The following is a 17,865-nucleotide window of genomic DNA, read 5'->3' as shown; positions in this document are numbered from 1 at the left end:
TCCCTGGGACACACAAACCCCTCCACCACGATAAGGTACATTAAGGTACAAGGAGGGGTATATATATATATATATATATATATACAGTGGGGCAAAAAAGTATTTAGTCAGCCACCGATTGTGCAAGTTCCCCCACCTAAAATGATGACAGAGGTCAGTAATTTGCACCAGAGGTACACTTCAACTGTGAGAGACAGAATGTGAAGAAAAAATCCATGAATTCACATGGTAGGATTTGTAAAGAATTTATTCGTAAATCAGGGTGGAAAATAAGTATTTGGTCAATAACAAAAATACAACTCAATACTTTGTAACATAACCTTTGTTGGCAATAACAGAGGTCAAACGTTTACTATAGGTCTTTACCAGGTTTGCACACACAGTAGCTGGTATTTTGGCCCATTCCTCCATGCAGATCTTCTCGAGAGCAGTGATGTTTTGGGGCTGTCGCCGAGCAACACGGACTTTCAACTCCCGCCACAGATTTTCTATGGGGTTGAGGTCTGGAGACTGGCTAGGCCACTCCAGGACTTTCAAATGCTTCTTACGGAGCCACTCCTTTGTTGCCCGGGCGGTGTGTTTTGGATCATTGTCATGTTGGAAGACCCAGCCTCGTTTCATCTTCAAAGTTCTCACTGATGGAAGGAGGTTTTGGCTCAAAATCTCACCATACATGGCCCCATTCATTCTGTCCTTAACACGGATCAGTCGTCCTGTCCCCTTGGCAGAAAAACAGCCCCATAGCATGATGTTTCCACCCCCATGCTTCACAGTAGGTATGGTGTTCTTGGGATGCAACTCAGTATTCTTCTTCCTCCAAACACGACGAGTTGAGTTTATACCAAAAAGTTCTACTTTAGTTTCATCTGACCACATGACATTCTCCCAATCCTCTGCTGTATCATCCATGTGCTCTGTGGCAAACTTCAGACGGGCCTGGACATGCACTGGCTTCAGCAGCGGAACACGTCTGGCACTGCGGGATTTGATTCCCTGCCGTTGTAGTGTGTTACTGATGGTGACCTTTGTTACTTTGGTCCCAGCTCTCTGCAGGTCATTCACCAGGTCCCCCCGTGTGGTTCTGGGATCTTTGCTCACCGTTCTCATGATCATTTTGACCCCACGGGATGAGATCTTGCGTGGAGCCCCAGATCGAGGGAGATTATCAGTGGTCTTGTATGTCTTCCATTTTCTGATGATTGCTCCCACAGTTGATTTTTTCACACCAAGCTGCTTGCCTATTGTAGATTCACTCTTCCCAGTCTGGTGCAGGTCTACAATACTTTTCCTGGTGTCCTTCGAAAGCTCTTTGGTCTTGGCCATGGCGGAGTTTGGAGTCTGACTGTTTGAGGCTGTGGACAGGTGTCTTTTATACAGATGAGTTCAAACAGGTGCCATTCATACAGGTAACGAGTGGGGGACAGAAAAGCTTCTTACAGAAGACGTTACAGGTCTGTGAGAGCCAGAGATTTTCCATGTTTGAGGTGACCAAATACTTATTTTCCACCCTAATTTACGAATAAATTCTTTACAAATCCTACCATGTGAATTCATGGATTTTTTTTTCACATTCTGTCTCTCACAGTTGAAGTGTACCTCTGGTGCAAATTACTGACCTCTGTCATCATTTTAAGTGGGGGAACTTGCACAATCGGTGGCTGACTAAATACTTTTTTGCCCCACTGTATATATATATATATATAATTTTTTTTTTGGAGGGGGGGGGGGGTCTCTGAGTATTGCACAGTAGCACACCTGAATGCCTTCAACCAGCTTCTGCTTTTGTTCTTTGCACAGTTGCTGATGATAACTGAAATCCCTTTTCGTAAGCCTGCATAGTCCTGTGATAACTTAGGGCTTCTCTCCACATTTTCATACTTTACTTGAGCGTCACTCTGGATCTGAGGGTGTGTAGCTGCTAGATTTGTGTTAGGATCATAGACAGTGTGTAAAATAGCATGTCTTTTGCAGGTGCTTGTAGATCTTCGATGTTGTGTCCACAGCAGTGAACTATGGATTCTGGACTGAGTAAATGTGCTTTTTATTTGCATATTCTTCTCCCCTTATGGTTGAGAAGTTATCAATAAGTGTCTCACTTGAACTAAAGTCAAGTGGTGGTTGTCTCAGTGTCCATAAAAAGGCAAGCTGAAATATTTATTGTCTATCCATTCATTTGTGCACACATTTGAAGAATATATTTAGCACTGTCAGTTGATGCCAACCATGTGCTTTGATTTTTTTTTTACAGCTCTGCAGGACTATGGTATATTCCAGGACTAAAGAGCCGCTTGCGGCTCTTTAGTCCTTTTAATGCGGCGGTGGTTTGGGAAAATAAATTAGAAGTATTTAGCTGAAGTGTATTTATTTGTGTTTAGTTCTTTTTTTAACTTGTAGTTCTAAATTGGAAGATTATTGTGATTTTGAAATATAAAAATAAAATTATATCTTATTATTTTTTCATCGCTCAAAATAAGCGTCACACTCGCAGAAGCCGGTATACCCGCCGAAACGCCGTGCAATTAATCGAGACTTTCGACCACAGGTAGGCCAATTATGGATCTTCGGATCCACAGTATGTCGGCAGCTCCACTTAGCTGCTGCAGCTGAACTTAAAAACAAACACCGCTCACGCCCCACAGATGACAGCTTACAGTCCCGCGTAAAGATGAAAGCCCCAATTTGCAGACGCTGTGCGCAGAGGTTCGGGACCATAAGTCTTATTGTAAACATATCACGGCAGACCCGACGATGTTTCCATGAACACGCTTTTCAGCATCTCTTTATTGACCACTTTTCACACACGGTTGCTGTACGCACACAGCCGGCTGTAGCTTTTCAGCTCACAGTCTGACAACACAACAGCATAGATAGCACAGACTTTAAGGCGGTGAGGCGTGATTGTGGGTGCCGCTCAGGTGCGTCCGACTCCCCTGCAGCGGTGCTGCAGACCACGCCCTGCCACACACATTAACCAGGTAAAATACATATTTAGGCAGAATTTTGCAAATATCTATTTTTTTTTTAGCGCCATAGTGCTTTTTTGCAATTATTTTTTAAAAGTCAAAGTCAAAGCTCCAAAAGCCCAAAGGCAATATAAGAGTGGCGGCTCACAACAGTTTTTGTTTGCTACTTGGATCATTTTAGTTCAGCTGGGTGCCTTTCCTTTTTTTATATTTCTTTAAGAGTTCAAAATGTGTTAATTACATAAATAAAATGTAATTTTCTCTGTAGCACTTCTTGGATTTCATAAGCAACACACTTTAGTTGCTCTGTGGATTCTTTTAAAAAGCAGTTAAAAACTTTTCTGTTCAAACAAGCCTTTTGTTGATCTACGTATTTTATATTCTTTACATTATTTACATTTGATCTTTTACATTGTGTATAATGTCTATTGATTGCATTGTTTATTTTAATATTTGTGTACAGCGCTTTGTGAATGCATGTCTGTGAAAAGCGCTTAATAAGTAAACTTTACTTACTTACTTTAGTTGTTCACACAAAGCATAAAGGTAAAAAAACCAAACAAAAAAAAAAACAATATATGCAATGTTTTTTTCATTTTAGATGTCAAAAAGTATTTGCGGCTCACAGTGTTTTCTTTTGCGTGGAAACCGGGTCCAAATGGCTCTTTGGGTGTAAAAGGTTGCAGACCCCTGGTATATTCTATCCTGTCCCTTATATGTAATTTTTTTTTCCAATTTAATAATACACTTTGAATTAAACAAAAATGAAATAAATTCCATCTCTAATTCATATTCAGTCAGTAAGATGTAAGATGTCACTGGTACCACCTAGACTGAGTTTGATTATCTGTTATTCATCATGAATAACTACACACCTTCACATTGCCTTCTGCTAGCTTATTCTGCAGCTGCAGCTAAATGTTCCCTGTCTCAGTGCCTCATATCCAGCCATTTCAATACACATTTCCTGATTCACCATTTTGTCTTCCACAGAATAATATGAATATGCTAACATACGTCCACATAGCAGTGGTTTTGGAGATGATGAATTTAGCAAAATACAAAAACATGCAATCTGCCTCACAAAAGAAAGTAATTACAAGTTTAGTGGCTTGTTGCCTGCGGCCATGTTGGTTATGAGACAATCTGAAAACATACAAAGACATCCACTTCATGGTGCTACAGTTTGTCTCTCCTTATCTTTAATTGGTATGCCAGTGGCCTCGACTTTCTGAAACCCCCTACTGGAGCTTTTACAAGTCTTTCTCGTGTGTGTCCTGTATGACTCAGCCACTCTGTAAAAATGTTTTGAAGTGCCTCTTGTAGGTTCATACTCGAGCCCTGATGAATATCAGTGATGAGGTTTTATTTCTGCATATTTTCTCTTTTAACCTCTTGATGTGCAGATGACTATTACCTCAAAACGTGTAATGTGACTCTTCCAGGGTCCCTTTTGAGTGTCAAATTGTGGTCATGACTAGTACTAAAATGTTGCCCAGGTTCGTCCATATTGCTGCTTTGTGTGCAGTCTGTCTCTCCATTTTTATAGTCTAACAAACAGACATAATAAGGCTTTGCTTTACTCACAGCCTCAGTCCTCAGCTTAGAGTCCTTGATATTACTTATTTATCTTCCTTCAGGGAGAATCATGAGAGCTGGCAGCTGTATACAACAAGGACAAACATATAGAACCCTATAAAGAAGGCTCAAAATTAACTTGAGACAAATTCCATCTGATTTTATGTCAGTGTGGTCTCAAATCTAAAAATAATTTGACTTTTAAAATAAGAAATATTAAACATTTCATATCGAAAAATTCAAGACCATAAATCTTTACCCACTGAAAGCCTACCAGGAGTAAAGCTTGAAGCTCTTGTGTTAACTGAGTGTTTTCTGTCATATTTCAGGCCAAAATATCCATCAGAAGTTAGTGAGGGTGGTTTCTGCCTATGCAGCTACCCTTTGAAAAATCCGAAGTTATTCTAATGGTCAGCAAACCATGTCTTTATTGATATCTAATGAAGCATCAAATCTCATCATTAAGGATACTGGAGAGGTTGTCAAATGTTATCTATATGGGGGAAAGACAAAATTTTGTAATCACAACTTTAAGATAATATAATGCACAAAGAAATGCAAGAAGAGAATGCAAAAAAAATACCATTTGTGCTTCCTGTCCTTTATTGTTTTAAATAAGCTTGCAGACTCCTGCACCTTGTAGCACTCTATGTGGAAATTTTCACCTTTCTGCACTCCTTCCTGGCTGAAGAGCTGTAAAATATCATTACTTCTTCAGGTGAATAAATATCTATTATATTACCAAAACAATTTTAGTGGTGGAAGACTATTTAAAACATTCCTACAGGAAAAGAAAACAACATGAAGACACTAAAATAAAACTATATTATTGTAAAAAGTGTCAAAAGTAAAACTAAATAATTAATGATGATTACAAATTATTCTGCAGAGAAAAATGTTTACCATTAATGTTAAATAAATTAATATTTGTGCTGCATATCCTTTCAGGCAGAGCTCATTTTGAATGCTTTATACTTTTATACAGCATCAAGTTATATAAATCATATCACAGGCTTGTTGTACTGTCCTGTGAGGACACCATATCTCTGAAATAGAAAGTTGTTCATTAACTCAGAAACACAGGCCAAAATCTTGATTTTAAAAAGTCAGACATTAATTAGCAAAATAATCAGCTAAATCCCCTCCGTGAATCACCACCTTATCACGGTGGAGGGATTTATGTGTTTCAGTAATCTCAGGAGCTTTGTTGTTTGGGGCAGTTTACCTCTGGTAGGGCTCCTGAGGCAAATTGGTCCTGGGCGAGCAGTCAGAGCGTAAAAGTTGTTAGATACATTTACCAGTCAGTCTGTGTTCTTACCCTCACCTGTGGTCACAAGCTTTGGGTAGTCACCGAAAAACTGAGGTTGCAGATGCAAGTAATGAAAATTAGTTTCCTTTAAAGGGTAGCTGGGCTCTCCATTAGAGATGAGAGAAGCTTGGTCATTTAAGAGCAACTAAGAGTAGAGACACTGTTTTTCCACATCGAGAGGAGCCAGTTCTGCTGGTTTGCGCGTCTGATTTGGACACCTCACAGGAGAGGTGTTTCGGGCATGTCCTTCAGAGAGGAGACTCTGGGGCAAGCCCAGAACTTGTCAGAGAGATTATATACCTCAGGTGGCTTGGAACGACTCAGTTTCCTCCCAGAAAATGAGCTGGAAGGGCTGAGTCTGGGCTTCTGCGCTCATCTGCTGCTGCCACGGCCCAAATGAGTGGCAGAAAATGGATGGATCGATGGATCAGCTTAAGCATTGTGCCACAAAGTTAACTGTCAATTTCTTCAGAGAGATTCAAAATATTACTGAAAAATGTAAGTGGAGTGCTAGAAAAACAGACAATTAAATGTATTGTATTTATTCAACTGAGTCATTTCTCATAGTTGCTGATTTGAAAGTGCTGTTGAGCCTGCACCTGGTGAGCTTTTCTGTTTTATTAGACCAGTCAGACATGGTCAGAGCTATGATCCCTTCTCCATCATCGTCAGAGCGTTCTTTCCTAATGTGCTAAAGAAGTTCTAAACAAGTTTTCCAAACCCCACCTTCTCTACATTGCACATGTTGGACAAGGTGAAACACATCTGTCACAATGACAAATCACTGGATCTTGTCTGGTTGAGAGCTGGTTCTCTATTAATCAGAAGGTTGGTAGCTTGGCTGCTCAAGTCTGCATGTCAAAGTACACTAGGGTGATGCCTCTGATGCATTCATCAGTGCGTGTGGTCGTTAGGTAAAGCACTTAGGGACAGAATAACAGTTCTATATAAATGTGTGTAAATGAGATGTGTCGTAAATAAACATACTGAGTGCTCAATTAGAGTAGAAAAGTGCTTTATAACTATTATCCATTTGCATACTGTCACTTGAGCAGAACCCATGTATGGACTGGGTATTAGTCCTGAAACTAAATAAAGCAGAGTCTACACATGAATTTAAAAGTGGTCTAACATAATACTCTAACCCTAGTGCCCTGTATAAAAATCCACTATTTGTCACTTTCACATCCAAATGTGAAGCTTTTGCTTCTTTGCCAAGAGAAAGCCATTCTGTTTTTGTCTTTCTGTAAGAAAATATTTTTCCCATTCAACCTTATTGTATATTGCATGTCCGATTTTGCCAAATAGTTATTCAGTCAGTGTTACTAGGCAGGTAATAACAATTACCCTTTTAGATTAGTATCTTCTACCATAGAGGTAGGATTAACTTGTACAGGTTAGCTAAGAAGGTTGCTAACAGCTAAAACTAACTAAGCATTATATATAAAAATGCATCTGGTGCTGTGCAAATTGGAGTTCCTGCTTTCCATAGTATTTCAATACGAAATGGCAATTGGTGGAATTGTCAGCCAGTACTGTATACAATAAATAAAACTGAATCTAACTGAACTGAACTTACCACCAGTCATTTGTTACAAGGTCAAAATAGAGATTAGAGGACGTGGTTTAAGTTAAGGACAGTTGGCCACTCTTTCTGTCTCTCACACACACTTAAGTTTATAAAGTATGCCACAAAGTTATTGAAAATTAAACTGCATGGCTTAATTGTTCTTAATCATTACATCTGTAATATGACATCTACACACACATATACACATCACATGCAAGATAACTCCAGAAAACTGCATGGCAAGAAATTCTCTCCCTATAGAGGAGATAATCTGATTAGATTTTGGATCACCCTGATGCCTGCATTTGCATATTAATGAGAAAAATTTCCTTCAAAACTACCATACTGATGATGGCTCCATAAGACCAAAGTGGGTTAAATGAAGACAAGAGTGGAAAGATAGAAAGACAGATTTGCTCATTTATATCATTTAATTACCATAGTTTGTTTTGGTTAATAATAATAGTAATTATGTTTTCAAGCACCCATGTTTTTCTCACTCCTCAAGCAAGACAGGTAGGGAAAAAGTCAACTGCATAAACTCACACCAGCAGATGTAAACAGATGTGGAAGGCTCCCTCTAAAAGCAGATATTTTGTGTTTGTCTTTAATGGTACAAATGGTTCTTTTCTATGAAAGAAAGCATTTTACGCTGCACATTGGTAAAGGAAATAAAGCGAGGGTGACCAATTTACCAACACACTTAATTGTTTACTTAAAAGCCACATTTGGAAAATATAAGAAAACCACAAACTCAGCTGTCATTTCAGCATTCACAGAATCTTTCTGCATCTTACTCTTTTCTCCATCCCATTAGCATTGTTGGGTATGATAATATAGCAGCTAGCTTATGTAATCATAACAGACAGAGGAGTGGGTTTACAGCCTCCTAATGGCCTCATCACTGTTAATCTCTTGGATAATAATGAGATGAAATGTGGGTACATGCACAAGCTAATGCACTGCACTGAGAAGAAAATAATTAACGCACATAACTTAATACTTAGACTAGTTTGCTAACATGGACTCATGTACTCTATAGTCTATAATTTGGTTGTAGGTGTCATTTTGGTGTTAATACCCACAAAACTGCTGTGGTGGTTTCATTTTGGTATAGCTGTGTATAGAGGTTGAGCAGTTAAAAAGACAATCTGTTATACTAGCACAGCTTTAATTGTAATTTAAGTGAACTTAATTGGTTCTGCTTTTTTCTAACATTTGTAAAGGTTACAGTTACAGTAACGGAAACTCATATTAAACATGGCTAAATTTCCACTAATGGGGTCACAATATGTACAAGTAATACCTGTAAGCCAAATGCCCAAGTTTGAGATTTCTCTAAACACTCGATTTTAAGTGATTTTTGTTTCATCTCTTGTGCCTGGATGATGCCAACTGGAGGTAATTCACTGTGCTGGTGGAGCACTTCGACCCTCCTGTTAATGTTCAATCAGATTTGGAAATATTTATGCTCTACTTATGAGTACTATTCAAGATTTGGAGGATAACCAAAAAATGTTTGTGGAGTAAATTGAACTAAGTCAGTGGGGATTACAAGCAGGTGCACTTCTAATGTTGGTCCCAAACCAAGATAAATAGGAAGGGTTGCATTAAGAAGGGCAATTGGTATAAAATATTTGAATAAACAACTTTGCAGATTATCTTTTCATACTAGATGGGTGGCGGCTGGAGTTAACAATCACAGCCACAGGTATGACTGACCAGCAGGTTATTGGTGGAAACTCTGCTACTGATAACCAGAAACATTTGGCAATGATAAAGATAATTGACAGGGCTATTACATCAATATAAGACAATACTGAGAGGTCCAAACAAGGATGAGCAATGGTGATACTATGCAGTCACAAAGTAACAGCACTAGCTACGTGCTACATTATCTTCCGAATTTCCTGATAGAAGTTGTGTACTTCGGTCAGCATTTTAGCACATTATTTTCCATGCATAAACTTATTGACTAAGACATGCAGTATACTGACAAAATACAGTTTTTGAGTAAAAAGATTACATCCATTGTTATGTCCTTTGCAGATAATGAAAGTAGCATTTACCAGACATGATCATGCAGTAATCATTTTTGCTGTAGGTGTTTTTTTTTACTGTTTTCCAGTGTCACTCAGCTTTTTTTCCACTAGTACCTACTCAGCTTGACTCAACTTGGTTTCAGTTGTAGGTCACGTAGGTCACTTGACATTACTTGTATGCAAAAGAAACAACGCAACAATAGAAGACATTGAAGCGATGCTATACCTGCCACCTCATCAGTGGACAACACAGGGAAATGGTTTGTCTGCAGCCATTTAACTCATTCCTCGGTTTCAAAAATGGCGGTTTTAATTTTAGTAAAAGAGTCCCTCTCATGTCTCATCGAGTGATGCCACTGACTGGCCAATCAATGGCATGCAGTCTATTGACGTCACATTTTCAGAATGACTCATCCCACGTGGAACCACAGCTGAGCAGGTAAAAAAGTACCTGGTAACAGGTCCTACCAGCTAATGGAAAATGGGTACAAATGGAAACCAATTTACTTCTCTCAAAAAACTATCGGTCTTCTTCCAAAATGTGAAAATTAGTATCACTAAAAGAGTGCAGATGTGTAGCTCAGTCTTGTTCTGGTGAGACGGCTCTGTTTTGTTGTGAAGTGCGCTTGGAGTTGTTTGGTCTCTTCTATGTAGAGTCTAAGCACTCCTCAGTGCGCTCACAGCCTCTGGAATGAGAGGTGAAATGGCTTCACAAACCCAAACCATTTCAAACCCTCAAGAATTCACATGACACATATGTTCTGTTCGAGGTTTAGATTCTGACCTAAGAATGGTCTAGTAATAAAAACCGAGGAAGAGGCTGAGGTATTTATACTGGAAGCCTCAGAATTCGGACATCAGAGTTCCAGAAAAAATGAGGAAAACAGGATTTGTATTGGTCCTTACCAAAGTACAGACATTCAGATTACACAATACAAGACAATTACTTTTTTCAAACACTGCTGCATCACAGTTATGGATAGAGCCATGGTAATGCCCTGCATATGCCCAGGCTCTGTCCATGCCAAAGTGCATTTACTCCATCATAAACAAGCAACAATGGCAGTAGAGATGAAAGGTTTTATAGTTTTACTACTGTTTGCATTCAGCATTGTAATCTTGGATTGTTAACTCTGATTACTATCTGTTACACGGCACTAAGTTGGCAGTTTTAGCAACAGTTAACTTCAATGTTTAACCTAATTGAACCTATTTTAGAACTAGTATTTTACTATCAACACAAGAGACAAAAATGTTTATGAGTATGCCAAATTTAATCATTAGCATTAATAACCATTCATTTAAAAATACCTATTAAAAAAACTATGAAAGATTTGTGGACCTGTGACTATTGCTCATGTATAGATATAGACATAAATGCATTACCAAGTCCAGCTCCTCTTAAACAATATGGTGGCTGCTTTGACACATCACTCAAAGGTATAGCAGCGACCAGTGTGCCATCTGTGTGTATATACCTTTGTAACATAAGATAGCTACAAGAAGCTCCACTTAGGGGGGTGGTGCAAAGAACACCAGCTGTTTCAGAATCTGAGAGTGTGCTGCACAGTTCTATAAAGTGCTGTTGTGTTTGTGTGCATGCACATAGTTTGATCATGCAGTTGACCCCACTTTTTCACTTGATGCCGTTTTTGTAGGAGCAACGACTGACATGTGCCATAATGCACCATAATATGCATATTTATGGTGTGTATTGTTCATGTCAGTTTGTATGCAAAGAGAAATATTGCAGTCAGTTGTACACCCCCACTGCTGGAACAATGCGCAGCCTGCATTATTTTTCATATGTTTATGTGAAACTGTTGTATCCAATTAGTGGCAGTGTGGTAATAAGGTTTTTTTCTTTAACAACAACAAAATTAAATATTGTTTAAAAAAATAATTTTCAGAGGAAATAACAACAGCTGATTTTCATATTGCAGACAAAACGAGGATCCCTAAAACTGCCATAGCATGCTCACTATGTGGTGGCAGTGCATGTGCAGATGTGCCACATCTGTTAGCTCAGGAATCAGAATAGCAGACACACCACATCACGTCTGGACGCTCTCATACAATGTTTCGCTTTATGGATATCGTAGACATACAGTGCTGCATACAATACACTTACAACTGGAAGTATACACACTCACGAAATGTCTCAAACACACAACAAACTGTCTGTGGATACGAGCATGAGTGCTTTGTCTCGCTTCTGTCATTCTCCCTGACCGACACACAGGCAGAAGTACAGAACACGACATCAACTGATGCACTCTTGACACAGCTACGTGAAAATGCACATGGATAATAATGTGCACATTAACATAACTGGATGGTACACGTTCTGTCTTATGTTCTTTAAAATGCAGCATAGAAAGATGTTGATATCTGTGCCTGAGCCGCAGCACTTCTTTTGCAACAGAATGTCACAGAGATGCAGTGTGACTGAAATTAAGGCTTTAGAAAAACACTTCACATTTTTGAGTGGCATCTAGCAGCGGCATCCTCCTCAAAGAAGGCTACTTAGCTTAACATGCGGCTCATGAAGCTAAAATAGGTTAATGATACAATTTGTTACACAAGCATAGTGGTTAAAATCGGTTTCCGAGCTGCAAGTTACTCCACATGGCGGCATGTAAATGGGGCAGTGAAGAATATGGCTGCAGCGAGCTCAGCCTTGACTGCAGGGCTTCTTTGTGTACCTGTCAATCATACAGCCTGTCGATATGAGCCCCGGCGCCCATTAGCCTTGCCTTATGGTGCCAGTAACTGCAGGAATCTGCTGTATGCACTTATCTTGTGTGTTGAGTACAACACTGATATATATCTGTAGATAGAATGATAGATAGTTATGCTGTAGGCATAACACATATGCCTACAGCATGCCTACAACATGTCTACTAGCTATGTAGTAATATACCCAGTGTTGGTCAAGTTACTTGAAAAAAGTAATCAGTAACTAATTACTGATTACTTCCCCCAAAAAGTAATCCTGTTACTTTACTGATTACTTATTTTCAAAAGTAATTAATTACTTAGTTACTCCGTTACTTTTTAAAAACACGATTTACAACCTGAATAGGTGATAAAGCAATAGATTTTTCAGCCCAATTCTACTTTTTCTGCATAATCCATCATACAAAATGTAATCAAATGGAAAAGTCTCTTTTTAAAACTTGTTTTATTAGTTTTAATCTTTTAACTTTATGCATCAAGCAAAAATTTTATTAAATGCAACATTCTCTGACTGGAAGAAATTTGTTTAATATTTAAACCTATCTTCTGCACATTCCAGCACATAAATTTTTTTTTTTGTGTTTGTGTTTACACTCAGTCTTTCAAATAGATGCAAGTAAAACACAGCAGAAAATAAATAAAGTCAAAGACTAGTGGTCCTGTCGCTCTACTTTCACCTGTAAAGCAGGAGCAGGGTAGGCGGAGGTTTACCCTGGTGCAGGTGTGCCGCAGCGGTCAGTTGAAGAATCCACGAGTTTCTCTGTGAGTTTCCCATTACGTCGTTGCGCACTCGGTACTTGCTTGGAAGTTTAGGGGGGTTTTTCGCTGTAAAAAGAAGTTTTCTTCCCACGCACAACGGACACTAATGTTTTTGTCACTTTTTATGGAATCAAACTCAAAGTAAGGTCAGTACTTCCACGCTTTAAATGCTGCACGCTCATACTCTCTCCCGCACTCGATATATGATCCACTGTTGATCTGCACACAGCTGTTGTCACGAACGTCGCACTCGCTTACGTCACTGTCATGAGACACTCTTGCAAGAAAATCACGGTTTTTGTAACGCAGTAACGCAGCGTTCCTACGGGTAAGTAACGGTAATCTAATTACCGTTTTTGCAATAGTAATCCCTTACTTTACTCGTTACTTGAAAAAAGTAATCGAATTACAGTAACGCGTTACAAGTAACGCATTACTGCCCATCTCTGAATATACCAATACGGCACAATTGTGTACATCACAGAAAAAAAAATTGTTTTAAAAAAGTCTTCAAAGCTACACAGAATTGTAACCCATTTTAACACATATGGTTAGGAAAGTTTCACAATTGCTTGCAGACATTTAGGCACACATGACTTCATAAGCAAACATGATTAGATTGGTGAATGTGAAATTGGAAATACGTTCAATACTGACATTTATTCAAGTTGTTAAGTACTTTTTTATGGGAATGGCAGGAAAGTTTAATGGACCCAAATGCAGGAATGATCTTTAAACAAGCTTTAGTTCTTTGTGGTCCAAAAATCCAAAATCCCAAACATAGCAAAGACTCCTAACACCCAGAATATGGTTGTCCTTATATGAGGTCCTTGTCAAAACTATTTCACAGACTAAACTTAAGTCTGGTGGCAACAGAGCCTTCTCTGTGGCAGGTCCCAGACTCTGGAATAGCCTTCCTCTTAATATTAGATCTGCACAAACACTCGAACATTTTAAATTATTACTAAAGACACATTTTTAAGGTCTGGCTTTAAACACACTGATAGGTTTGTAGCTTGAACCTATTCGCTGGAACGTTGAAGACAATATAATTACACAGCAAGCAAGACACGAAGTAGGCAAAGTTCTTCATGTTTCTCGTGCACGGGAGAGAACCGGACAAACGCCGTTCCTTCGCTTGACCCCAGTTGCTCTCGTCCGCTCCCCCGTAACACTGCTGTTTTATTGAGGTTACATGAATATGCATAGGTTCATTAACATACGACGTCTACATACAAACAAAGAGTACCTTGCCTGTGTGTGTGCGTGGTGGTGGGGGGGGGGTCAGAGTGTGACCCCATAAATGACTTCCCTAAACCTGCTGGTCTGGAAGTCCAACAGTTCATCTAAACAAAAGGCACTTAGCCTAAAACAGATATAGATACGTTTATCCTACCATAAAACAATAAAACAAGGTACGACCTCTTCCCATGCTCCCAGGCTGTAGGTGTGCAGAATGCACACCAAGCCTTTGCGGCCTGCTAAAGATCACACATCCTATCACTACACAATTGATTATACACCTCTAAGCATATATGGTTAAATATTTCTAAGCATAAATGACAATCAACAATACAAAACACAAATCTAATTAAGCATGCACTCAGTACCCTAAGAATTATTATGGTAGTTAAACACAGTGATAGTTGTATATCATATTATATCACTTCAAACAGAGGTGACCCAGTAATGCTGCACTAATGAATTAGACTAACTATTCACTTTAGCTAAAGTTATTAAGTTAGCTAAAGAGTTGGGATGCTGTGTAAGACATAAATAAAGCTAAAATACAAAGGTTTGGACACCGTTTTGCATGTTTCCCTACTGTAGGGGTCTCTGCAAGCATACAGAGGGGGTACTCTGAGAGGGTACAAGATGACAACTTTGGAATTCTACTAGAAACAGTCGATCATATTTGTTTGTCAAAGCTGAATCCAGGGCAAACAACGCTAAATTAGCGTTTTTAGCTAACAGCTACAATAAGCATAAAAGTTACCTTACGGCTATCATTTGTTAACATTGACGCTTGTTCTTATACATGTAATACATTTATTACCAACCTGAGAGTTTATCCGCTGGTCATTCGACATGACGAATGACTTCTGAAGTCTTAATTCAGCTCAAGACGCTGTAGATTCCCGTCGGTAACACTTTCGGTCCGCTAGTAAAACGTAGTTCTATTAATCTGCGCTTGAACCGGAACCGGATGTAAGTTCCAAAAAACTGAATTTTGGAACTGAAACTGAATGGTGAGAAGTGAAACTGAAATTATTTGAGAGCTGAATTTTTAAAGGATAAAATGTAGTTTCAAAGAAAATAAATTCATTTTCAAAATTTAAAATGCAATTTGAATTTAGTGATGATCATTTTCAAACCATAAATTCAATTTCAAATTAGACTAATTCAAATTCAGTTTTCAAAAGCATTTATTCAAGTTACAATTCAGATTTAATCTGAGCAATTCAAATTCAAATTTAACTTATTCAAATTCAGTTTCTGATGGCACAGATTTCTGCCCATACTCAAGTAATAAGAGAAATTATGAAGTCTAATATGTATATACAAGGTCTGAATGATGTCAGTTAGTGTGGTGTGGGCTAGGCTCATTTCCCAGTCCATTGTGATTGCATGTGGATGACGATCGATACCTCCTCTCACAGGCATAACTAACTGACTTCATCCATAGCTGAGCATGTGCATCAATCCATAGGTGGCACATAGTTGTGGTGACTGATGTATTTGGGTAAATGAATTGGAATGAGTGTTTTCAAATGGTTGAAGAAAAAAACCCTTCAGTCAAAATGCTGCCTTCATCTTTGCATTCGTCTCTGCTTAAAAGGAGGATGGAGCCGCGGACGCTGGGAGCTTTTTCCTTTTAACCACCATAAAAGTAAACAGCTTTGCTCTAAATAATGTTTGCCTATGTGTTCTCAGCACCATACTGTATCTTACATTCATGGATAATCCCTTTCACTTTCTCGTTCTTAAACAAAAATATATGGTTTTATTGTCTCCTTTTTACATAGTTTGACTATACTTCAGTGTTGTAGTGTTGTCACAGCTTTACGCCTCTGAAAACTATTCATATTTATTATCTTTAAATAATTTATATTAGTAATAATGAGGCATTTGCAATAGATAAGAATTAGATTAGAAAATTTCTTCCAATCCACCCTGGAAGGCTGCTCTTCATTTAGAGAGGAGGTGAACCCTTAGCTGGGCACAGATGTCAAGCCAGCTGTAGAAATACTCCTGCTCAAGACTTTTTATTCAGGCACATGCACACTCTGGTCACCTTCCTTCATGGTTTGGTGGGTATTCATTCAATCAGACCACCTTCCCTCTTCCAAACACACACACATAGTCATTCACACTGTACACATTAGCATGTCTCACCCCAGCAATTAAACCCAGCCTACTGTAACATATAGGCAAAGCTTGGTCATTAACAACTGATTAAAATATGCTTACATGAATTAATACAAGCAGTTACATATCAATGTGAGAATCAGTATTTTAAGGATAAAGCAACACTGAGGACATAATACTATGTTCAAGTGGTCTATGTTCAAAAGAGTGCCTACACAACTGAGATAATTGAGACAACAGGTTGGGTCATTAGAAATATGGTCAAATATATGAGATTAAAATTATATCTAATGGATAAAATTGTCAACTGTCATGTAGTCCAATTTTTATGCCTATTTATAATCACTGTATTCAGTTCTGTCTGAGTAGTCTCGCAAGCAGAATCTGATCAGTGAAGGATAAAGGTATGTGAGAGTTTGGTGAATCATTAAACAATATATGAAACCCTCTTCACAGCTCACATCTTGGACTTTGATGGACAGTGTCTGGTTTTTAAACCTGCTGGAATAAGACCACATATGACATTAAGTCAGGTGCAGCATGAAAAGGAGCAGCTAGGATGGAGGTTGGTTGCAAAGCAGCTTGCAGATGCACAGCAACTGTAGACAGCCCAAAGCAGTTTAATAGCATGTTTCTATACATTTATTCAAGGTGTGACAATTGGATGTGCAAAGGGGTATTAGCTTAGCTAATGTTGGCTTTGGCGAGATCAGCTGTTCTATAGGGATTGAGACTGAGTTACACTTTGTGGTTTGCCACAAGTTAACACTATGGCATTTATCCACCTATCAGTCTGACGTCATTAGCCGTTTCTGGGTCCAAACTCCTCGTCAGGTCCCAAAGTGAAACAAACACTGCAGTATCACTGAGAGTTACAAAGTGTCTAAATTCTTTAATCTTTAATAAAATGATCAGTGTGGCTGCTCTACCAGGTGAGTTTAACATCCAGGCATCCATGAGAAAGGGAATTTGTGAAATTTAACTGATTAATAAGTTCGCAGGGAGTTAGCTTGCTAGTTTCCATTTTAAGATAATATAACATATTCTGACTGAGGGATTTCTGTAAAAATTAAAATGTACAGCTCTGCTATTATATAAACACATTAGCTCAGTGAAGCTGGAGGATGAACGCTAACTTGATAAAAATTAACATGAGGGTTCTCGATGGTTAGGGACAAATGCGATCGCCAGGATCCTGTAAATGGACCAAACTTCAGACAGGAGAACAAGTGAGATAATGCATCCACAATACGAGGTTAGTCAGTAAAATACTGCTGCATGCTCTGGACTGTAGTTACAGCGTAAGGTTTTAAAAACTGAGCTTTAAAACATGCTGCTGATGAATATTGGTAATAAAAACCGAGAGATCACTGACCAATGATCACTGACTTTTTTTTAAGGGCTTGTTCCGATTAAATACAATAAGACAAAAACTGAACAGCCTTAATAAATGCAGAGTAGTTTGGACCCGGAAGCAGGGTTCATACACATCACTTAAAGATAATAGATAAGGAAATTTCTCCCCAATTCTGCTCC

This window comes from Astatotilapia calliptera, chromosome 11 (assembly GCF_900246225.1).
Source record: "Astatotilapia calliptera chromosome 11, fAstCal1.2, whole genome shotgun sequence".
NCBI classification, from domain to species: Eukaryota; Metazoa; Chordata; class Actinopteri; order Cichliformes; family Cichlidae; genus Astatotilapia; species Astatotilapia calliptera.
This window is presented reverse-complemented; position numbering follows the sequence as displayed.